Source organism: Mandrillus leucophaeus, unplaced genomic scaffold, assembly GCF_000951045.1.
Source record: "Mandrillus leucophaeus isolate KB7577 unplaced genomic scaffold, Mleu.le_1.0 Scaffold858, whole genome shotgun sequence".
In the NCBI taxonomy this organism is placed as follows: domain Eukaryota; kingdom Metazoa; phylum Chordata; class Mammalia; order Primates; family Cercopithecidae; genus Mandrillus; species Mandrillus leucophaeus.
Window position 1 is genome coordinate 174,194 of NW_012109341.1, and position 9,413 is coordinate 183,606.

Here is a 9,413-nt window from a genome sequence, read left to right on the forward strand (position 1 = left end):
TTTATATATAAAAAATTATATGTTTTTTATATATAGCTGAGCGTGGTATTGGGCACCTGTAATCCCAGCTATTTGTGAGGCTGAGGCAGGAGAATCACTCGAATGTGGGAGGCGGAGGTTGCGGTAAGCTGAGATCCCACCACTACACTCCAACCTGGGCAACAGGAGATTCCATCTTAAAAACAAACAAACAAGGGCCGAATGTAGTGGCTCACTCCTGTAATCCTAGCACTTTGGGAGGCTGAAGCGGGTGGATCACCTGAGGTCAGGAGTTCGAGACTAGCCTGGCCAACATGGCAAAAACCCATCTCTACTAAAAACACACAAAAAATTAGCCAGGCATGGTGAAGGGCGCCTGTAATCCCAGCTACTTGGGAGGCCGAGGCAGGAGAATCTCTTGAACCTGGGAGGCAGAGGTTGCAGGGAGCCGAGATTGTGACATTGCACTCCAGCCTGGGCAACAAGAGCAAAACTCCGTCTCAGAAAAACAAAAACAAACAAACCAAAAAAAACCTCTGATGTAAGGAGTTTGAGGCCAGTCTGGGCAACATAGTGAGACCCCACCTCTACAAAAAAATAAAATTAGCTGGATGTAGCAGTGCACGCCTGTAGGCCCAGTTACTCGAGAGGCTGAGGTGGGAGGATCACTTGAGCCCAGGAGGTTGAGGCTGCAGTGAGAAATGATGGTGCCACTATGCTCCAGCCTGCATGGCAAAGCACAATGTTGTCCAGGCTGGAGTGCAATGGTACCGTCATGGCTCACTGTAGCCTCCAACTCCTGGGCTTAAGCAATCCTCACACCTCTGCCTCCCAAGTAACTGGGACCACAGGCACATGCCACCACACCTTGCTCCTGGCTCGTTTTCCTTCTTCCAAAAGTTCTGTATTATTCTAGATCATCTCTATTGTGTAGACCCAAAGACCCACCCTGCCCTAGATCTCAATTTGTTAATGTATTCAACATTCACTGGACACCTTCTATGAGCCCAACACCCTAGGCACTAAGGCCACAGGAGTGAGTAAGTCAGACCCAATCTCTGCCCTTCAGGGCTACAGTCTAAAAAGAAACAGACAATTAAACAAACAAGTGCATTGTGATGTCCTGTGACCTAAGAGAGGAAACTGGGGGTAGAGGAAACCCCAGAGCAGGCAAAGCAACTTCTTGTCTTGAGGAAGTCATGGGGGCTTCCTGGAGAAAGTGGCCCCTAAGCTGAGGCTTGACAGGGAGTTGGGGTTACTCAAGGAGGAGGCAGAAGGGTGTTGGAGGCAATGGAAGCCACACGACTGAGCAAAGGCCAGACCAGGTCAAGGTCCTTGGAGCAATCGCATTAAAATGAGACACAATTCAGAGTCCAAAAATGCCCCAGTAGGAGACGGGACAGCACACGCTCCCAAGTCCCTGACTTACTCATCAAATTTTTTATTCTCAATGAATCCAGTCAGGACACCTCAGAGCAGACCTACATTTCCATCCTGAGCCCAGAGAATCTTTTGGCCGGAAACCAAAGGAAATTGAGAGCAGCCCATTCATGGGACCCCAGTCGACCACATCCACAGCAGAGAAAGAGGGGCTTGCGGCCCATAGACTCGGGGCTATGCCTGCTGGCAGCACAGGAGAGAACACACCAGGAGCTGGAGACCCCAGGGGTCCCCCAGAAGAGGGGCGATGCTGTATTTCCCGAAGAGTTTTTTCTCCACCGAGTTTCCTGGATGTATCTCTGGGGTCGATTCCACCCATCTCGCCAGCCCAAAATGGGGATACGCAAGATCCAGCCTTTATGTGTCAAAGGATCTATGTAGCAGTGGGGTTCAGCTGCTGCTCTGCATGGCTTTAGGGATTGCCAGCACGTGCTCCCCTTTTTCCTCCCATCACGGTCAGCAACGATTATGTTTGGTGCAAGCCAAAAATATTGCATTCCAGCCTGGACAACAGAGTGAGACCCTGTCTTCAAAACAAACAACCAAACAAAAATTAGAGGGAGAGAGGGTCTTACTGTGTTGGCCAGGCTGGTCTGGAAGTCCTAAGCTCGTGCCTTGGCCTTCCAAAATGTCGGGATTATAGGCATGAGCCACTATGCCTGGCCCCGTCTCTATTAAAACAACAAAAAAAGAAGAGTGAAGCAGGCTGGGTCTGCATTAGAAACGTCTGAAGTTCATACCATAGGTTAGTGAGGGGAAGACAGACCAGGTTCCATCCTAGGCTATAGGCCACAGAACTCAACTTACGTCCAATAAATGATCCCTGCGTGCCAGGTAGTTACTATCATTATTATCCCCTTTTACAGATGAGGAAACAAAGGCCCAGAGAGGTCAAGTGACCTGCCCAAAGTCTCCCAGCTAGGAAATATACAAGCTGAGATACGGATTCTGGTAATCTGCTACTAGAAGTCAAGGGTTAGAGGTCAGAACTGCAGCTGTTTAAGTCCAGCTGGGAAATCTGATACACACACCTGATAAATGGGTTTTAAGGATGACATGCATCTTAAATAGCTCTTCATGGCTGAGTTTAGGCAGCTGAGGCTCTGAAGAAAACTTAACAGCTGGAATTGCAAACGTTTGTTGAATGAATTAATGACTGAACCAGGGTTATTTGGGGCCTCATCTTCCTTTCCACATTCTTCCCTTAGCTTCTCTCTTCAAGGATTTTACCCTCCAAGACACTTCTTACGTCGCTTGTCCACTTCGATAGCCAGTTCTTTCCCTCTCTGACTTCTCCTGTAATTCCCAGCCTCACTGGGACTCTGGGTTAAAAAGTTGTGGCTCTGCCACTCACTAGTTCTGTGACTTGATGCAGTTTCTTTTATTTTCTTTTTTCTTTTTTTTGAGATGGAGTTTTGCTTTTGTTGCCCAGGCTAGAGTGCAATGGCGTGATCACAGCTCACTGCAACCTCCGCCCCCCAGGTAGAAGCAATTCTCCTGGCTCAGGCTCCCAAGTAGCTGGGATTACAGGTGTGTGCCACAATGCCTGGCTAATTTTTGTATTTTTAGTAGAGACGGGGTTTCACCATGTTGGCCAGGCTGGTCTTGAACTCCTGACCTCATGATCCACCCGCCTCGGCCTCTCAAAGTGCTGGGATTACAGGTATGAGCCACTGCTCCTGGCCTGGCTAAGAACCAATTGTAAGCCACCACACAGTGTTGCAAAACCATAAAACAATTAGCAATAACTCTGCTATCAAACAATTAATTTCCAGGGTGTGTAAATATGTCCCCAAGGCTCCAACTTACAGACTAGTAAGAGTTTTGAAGCTTGCCGTTTTTCGAAGGCTTATACAGAATAGTTTCCTGCAAACTCAAGTGGCTGGGAAGCCCAGCTGAAGGTTACTTCTACCCGAAGGCCACGTCAGCAGAAAGTGGCCAACAGGTCTTGGGCCTGAAAAAACTCAGACTGAATTTCAGGAATGACATCTGAAACTGCTGGTTTCTCACAAGGAATAAAAGCTATCTGGGAAGCTGGAGAAGCAGCTGCTTACTGTCTGGGGCAGGGACTTGCAAATGGGTAAGTAGATATCTGGGGAGATTAGGAGCCCAGTGCTGGCCGGGCACGGTGGCTCACTCCTGTAATCCCAGCACTTTGGGAGGCAGAGGTAGCAGATCACTTGAGGTCAGGAGTTTGAGACCAGCCTGGCTAACCTGGTGAAACCCTGTCCCTAGTAAAAACGCAAAAAGATTAGCTGGGCGTGGTGGCACGTGACTATAATCCCAGCTTTACGAGAGGTTGAGGCAGGAGAATTGCTTGAACCCAGGAGGGGGATGCAGTGAGCCGAGTGTGTCACTACACTCTAGCCTGGGCGACAGAGTGATACTCTGTCTCAAAAAAAAAAAAAAAAAAAGAGTGAGTACAATATTGATTGGGGTGGTCTTCAGGCATGGAGCTCAGATATTCTGTTTTTCAGACTTTGGCCCAACACATGACCACAGTAGAAGTCAACGAGTCTGAGTTCTTGGAACTGTCTGAAGATGCTTACTGGTTGGATTGCAGGGCCTTCAGTTCTTTCTTCATTTCTCTGCTAGCTAAGATTTTCCAGATCAGCAGTAGGAATATCGGAAGGTCCCTCTTTCCTGCTTTGACTGAGATAACTCACCAAGGAATCTTTGGATTTGCCCAACATGAAACATTTCAATCAAACCTGAAGAGAAATTGAGATGTTTGAGAGATTAAAAGAGGACTTAAGATGTCTTGGTTCCGTTCAATTTCTCTTAAGGGTCAACTCTTAATCATAAAGCAAATGCATTAGTATTTTGTAATATATTAGTATTATGTAATTTCTCCACACTTACAACCTTTAAGAAGAAGGACTGAAGATAAGTTAAATGGTTTCTATTTACTCTAACTCAATAATACAGAGTTTGACCAGAAAGTAATCAAAGTGACTTTTAGAATAAGCACTCCAGGCAGGGCGCGGTGGCTGACGCCTGTAATCCTAGCACTTTGGGAGGCTGAGGCAGACAGATCACCTGAGGTCAGGAGTTTGAGACCAGCCTGGCCAACATGGTGAGACCCCATCTCTACTAAAAATACAAAAATTAGCCAGGTGTGGTGGCACACGCCTGTAATCCCAGCTACTCGGGAGGCTGAGGCAGGAGAATCATTTGAACCCAGGAGGCGGAGGTTGCAGTGAGCCGAGATGGTGCCATTGCACTTCAACCTGGGTGACAGAGCGAGACTCCATCTCCAAAAAAAAAAAAAAAGAATAAACATGCCCAAACTCTCATAATAGAGCAAGTAATGGCTTTGGAGTTGATGCCTTCAGAGCATATGTACCAATCTGGAAAGTTGTAGCTCAAAACACATTCTGCAGCCCCCTCCGTCAAGATTGCCTTCAAGGCTAATTTACAACACACAAGTGAAAATCTACTTTTGACTTCACATAGAGTTATGTGGCTTGTCTACTCCACATTAATCCCTAGATTTGGCCACAGATGGTTTGTGTCTGTTTCTGAAAATCAAATCTACCTCCAAAGGACAAAGATTTATCATTCCCCCAAAGACATACGGAAATTTAAAAATGCAATGCAGGCTCTGAAGGTAATTCTCAAGCACCGTTGCTAAAGTGTGAACAATAGAAGATTTGTTTGAAAGTCAGGGTTTCCCAGGTGGTGACTTTGAAGACCACACACTTCATGTGTATGCACTGGGTCACAAAATGCCAGACCTAGAAGAGGCCTTGAAGACAGGAGCAGGGACTAGGTGGACAGGATCTTTAGACTTCGTGTCCCAGGTCCCTCACTCTCCTCATCCTCATCCCAGCCTTGCATCAACATTTTCTAGCGCACATTTGAGCTGCCTCCCTCCACCCCATCCCATTCATGGCTTTGTTAAGAGCATCAATCATGTTATTTTACATCACATGTCATGAATGTGGTTCTAAACAATGATAATAGGAGTTGAAAGAGAAAACCAGCTTGCAGGTTTATGTTGGATTTAGTGCCTTCCACAGCCTAGTAAGATGCTCAATAATGTTGACAAAATGAACTGGACTTGAGATGTGATACTAAGAAATATATTTTAGCTATGGAATATATCACCACTGTTATCAGTGCCAGTGCTCACCACTGCATTGCAGACTGTGGTGGGAATTACAAATGCCATGCTATTAAACCATCTCAGATAGATGTCTGGTGAATTTTTTTAAAGCTTCAACTATTTCTGGTATTGATTTTCCCGAATAAGGGTCTATTACCAAGAACTGTAAAGTACTCTGCTCAGTAGATAACCATTAAAATCTAATCGCTGCCAAGTCACAGAGAGAAGAGATGGGAAAATGTGCTTTGTCAGAGGCTGGTGGAAGTCAGCTGCAGGAAGAATTTGGGGGCAAACCTTAGGAAGAGCTCAAGTTATCAAAAGCAAAATCATCAGCCTCATGCAACAGTGAATTGGCCATCCTAGAAGTATTCCAGTAGAGGTCAGATGACCCCTTTTTGGGAGATGGTGTCTATAGAGGGGCTTCTACAATAAGCTACAGAGCTCCTTGGTCCCCCTTAGAAGCTGAGTTTTTAGGATTCTATAACATGGATTTTGCAAGATAAGGATCTGTATGATACACACACCAACACATTCCTTGACTAAATCATTATCCTCTTTTATTCTGTTTTGATAGAATAATTTTTCTTTAGCTTCTTTCTTTCCTTCCTTCCTTTTTTTTTTTTTTTTGAGACAGGGTCTTGCTCTGTTGTCCAGGCTGGAGTGCAGTGGTACAATCTTCGTTCACTGTAACCTCTGCCTCCCAGGTTCAAGCAATTCTCATGCCTCAGTCCCCCAAGTAGCTAAGACTGCAGACACGCACCACCATGCCTGGCTAATTTTTGAATATTTTGTAGAGATGGGGTTTCACCAGTTGGCCAGGCTGGTCTCGAACTCCTGACCTCAGGTAATCTGCCTGCCTTGGCCTCCCAGGGTGTTGGGATTACAGACGTGAGCCACTGCACCCAGTGGCTTTTTTTTTCAGTCAAAACTCTAATCCCGTTCACTAAAAGGAGTCTTTCTGATTAACCAAGCGAGGTATTGACTTCCTACCCACTTCCCAACTCAATCAGAACAGTCTTTGCCTTTTCTTCAGGATTTCTAAACAGCAATAGACATTCACAGGGAAGGAAATGAGCATCTTGTTAAATCTTCACAAATGCTCCGATAAGCAAAAATTCAAGTCCATGTTATGCAAACAAGGAAACTGTGGATGAGGGAGGTCTCAAGATGTCACAGCTAGCAAAAGCTAGAGTGGGCACTCCTATGCAGGCCAGCATGGTTCCCAAGCACACGCTCTTTCCGTTATACCAGGATGTCCCCTGTGTCCACTGTGTGTATAAACACTGCGCTGAGTCATCCAATCCACGTATTGTTATTTCAGTTTTTATCGATGCATCGACACTCTTCACAATATGATTCTTTTGTATTTTTTATTTTTCTGAGACAGAATTTCACCCCTGTTGCCCAGGCTGGAGTGCAATGGTGTGATCTCAGCTCACTGCAACCTCCTCTTCTCAGGTTCAAGTGATTCTCCTGCCTCAGCCTCCTGAGTCGCTGGGATTACAGGCATGCGCCACCATGCCCAGTTAATTTTTGTACTTTTAGTAGAGACGGGGTTTCACCTTGTTGGTCAGGCTGGTCTGAAACTGCTGACCTCATGTGACCCACCCGTCTCAGTCTCCCAAAGTGGTGGGATTACAGGCATGAGCCACTGCGCCCAGCACACAATACGATTCTATGCTAGCCATGAAAGGTCATCTAGTGGTAGCATTGTGCCGAGCAAGGCTCTGGGAGCTTACTGTAACAAACTGGTGGTTCACTGGCAGTACGTACTGTTGTCATCTCCATTTCTGAGATTAAAAACTGAGGCTAGGCCAGGCGCGGTGGCTCACGCCTGTAATCCCAGCACTTTGGGAGGCCGAGGCGGGTGGATTGTCTGAGCTCAGGAGTTTGAGACCAGCCTGGGCAATATGGGGAAACCCCATCTCTACTAAAATACGAAAAATTAGCTGGGTGTGCCAGCATGCACCTGTAATCCCAGCTGCTTGGGAGGCTGAGACAGGAGAATCGCTTGAACCTGGGAGGCAGAGGTTGCTGTGAGCCGAGATCGTGCCACTGCACTCCAACTTGGGCAACAGAGCAAGATTCCATCTAAAAAAACAAAAAAACAACAACAAAAAACTGAGGCTTAGGGAGTTTAGGTGACTTGCACAAGTCACATGGCTAGTAAGTAGTAAAAAGAGGGTTTGAGCCAGGTTTATTGGCTCACACCTGTAATCCCAACGCCTTGGGAGACCAAGGCGGGAGACTGCTTGAGCCCAGGCTGTGTTAGTGCCACTGCACTCCAGGCTGGGTGACAGAGCAAGAGCCTGTCTCAAACAAAACAAAACAAAGCAAAACAAAAACAAAAAGAGGGTTTGAACCCAGACGTTCTGTCATCCGTATCCTTCTCTGCCTTAACCACTAAACGATACTGCCTCTACCCTACTTGAGGAGGAAGAGTCACTTTGCATTTTAATAAAGCATCCACATTATTAACATAGTGTCATATTCATAACAGGAAATTAATAAATATGCTATTAATTGGTAACGGGGGGAGACGATCATGGAAGGCAGGAAATAACTAATTACTAGGTGGGCAGGTAGTCAGAATGGTCTGGTAGACTATCAGAGATCAAAGATGTTTGGCTGGGCAAAGTGGCTCACACCTGTAATCCCAGCACTTTGGCAGGCTGAGGCAGGCGGATCACCTGAGGTCAGGAGTTCAAGACCAGCCTGGCCAACATAGTGAAACCCTGTCCTACTAAAAATACAAAAATTAACCGGGTGTGGTGACACACACCTGTAATCCAAGCTACTGGGGAGGCTGAAGCAAAAGAATTGTTTGAACCTGGGAAGCCAAGGTTGCAGTGAGCTGACATCACGCCCTTGTACTCCAGCCTGGGTGATAAGAGCCAAACGCTGTTTCAAAACAAACAAACAAACAAACAAACAAAAAACCAACTGCAGGGTCAAAAGCCTTTGAGAAAAAGCTGTGGTTATCCAAACGCAGTGTTGCCTTCTTGTTCCAGAAAACTGAACTGAGGAACTGGAAAGAGGGAAGAGCTCCTGGGCACCCTCTCAGATCTGAAAAACTGGCCCTGCCTGTTTGATCTAATGCCTTTGAAAGGTTAAATCAGTTCCTTTGGCTCTCCAAGCATTCATTCAACAACAATAAAAACAATTTTTTTGAGACAAGTTCCTGCTCTGTCTCTCAGGCTGGAGTTTAGTGGCGCCGTCATGGCTCACTGCAGCCTCAACCGACTGGGCTCAAGGGATCCTCCCACCTCAGCCTCCCAAAGTGCTAGAATTACAGGCATGCACCACCATGTCCGGACATTCAACAAACATTTGCTGAGAGATAACTCCATGCCAGGCACTGGGAACAAGCAAAGGCCCAAATACAGCCCCTGCCTCATGGAGCTTACATCAGAGGAGTCATGAGTAGAATATGATACCTCAGGTGAGGCTAATTGCTATGAAGGTAAACAAAGCCATACTGAGAGTAACAGGAGAGGAGTGCGTTTTAAATAGAGTACTCAGGCCAGGTGCAGTGGCTCATGCTTGTAATCCCAGCACCTTGGGAGGCCGAGGTGAGCAGATCACTTGAGGTCACGAGTTCGAGACCAGCCTGGACAACATGGCAAAATCATGGTGGCATGTGCCTGTAATTCCAGCGACTAAAAGAGGCTGAGGCAAGACAGTCGCTTGAGGCCAGGCACAGTGGCTAACGCCTGCAATCCCAGCACTTTCGGAGGCTGAGGCAGGCGAATCATGAGGTCAGGAGTTTGAGACCAGCCTGGCCAACATGGTGAAACCCCGTCTCTACTAAAAATACAAAAATTAGCAGGGTGTGATGGCGCATGCCTGTAATCCCAGCTATTCAGGAGACTGAGGCAGGAGAATC

At 46.6% G+C, this 9,413-nt stretch overlaps 1 long non-coding RNA gene across 1 annotated transcript in view; it reads left to right on the forward strand.

Moving 5' to 3' along the window:
* The first annotated feature begins 3,249 nt into the window (after positions 1-3,249).
* LOC105530969 overlaps positions 3,250-9,413 on the forward strand; it is a 49,022-nt gene continuing 42,858 nt past the window's right edge. The window contains exon 1 of the long non-coding RNA XR_001004719.1: positions 3,250-3,499. This is a non-coding gene — a long non-coding RNA (uncharacterized LOC105530969). The remainder of the gene's footprint in view (positions 3,500-9,413) is intronic.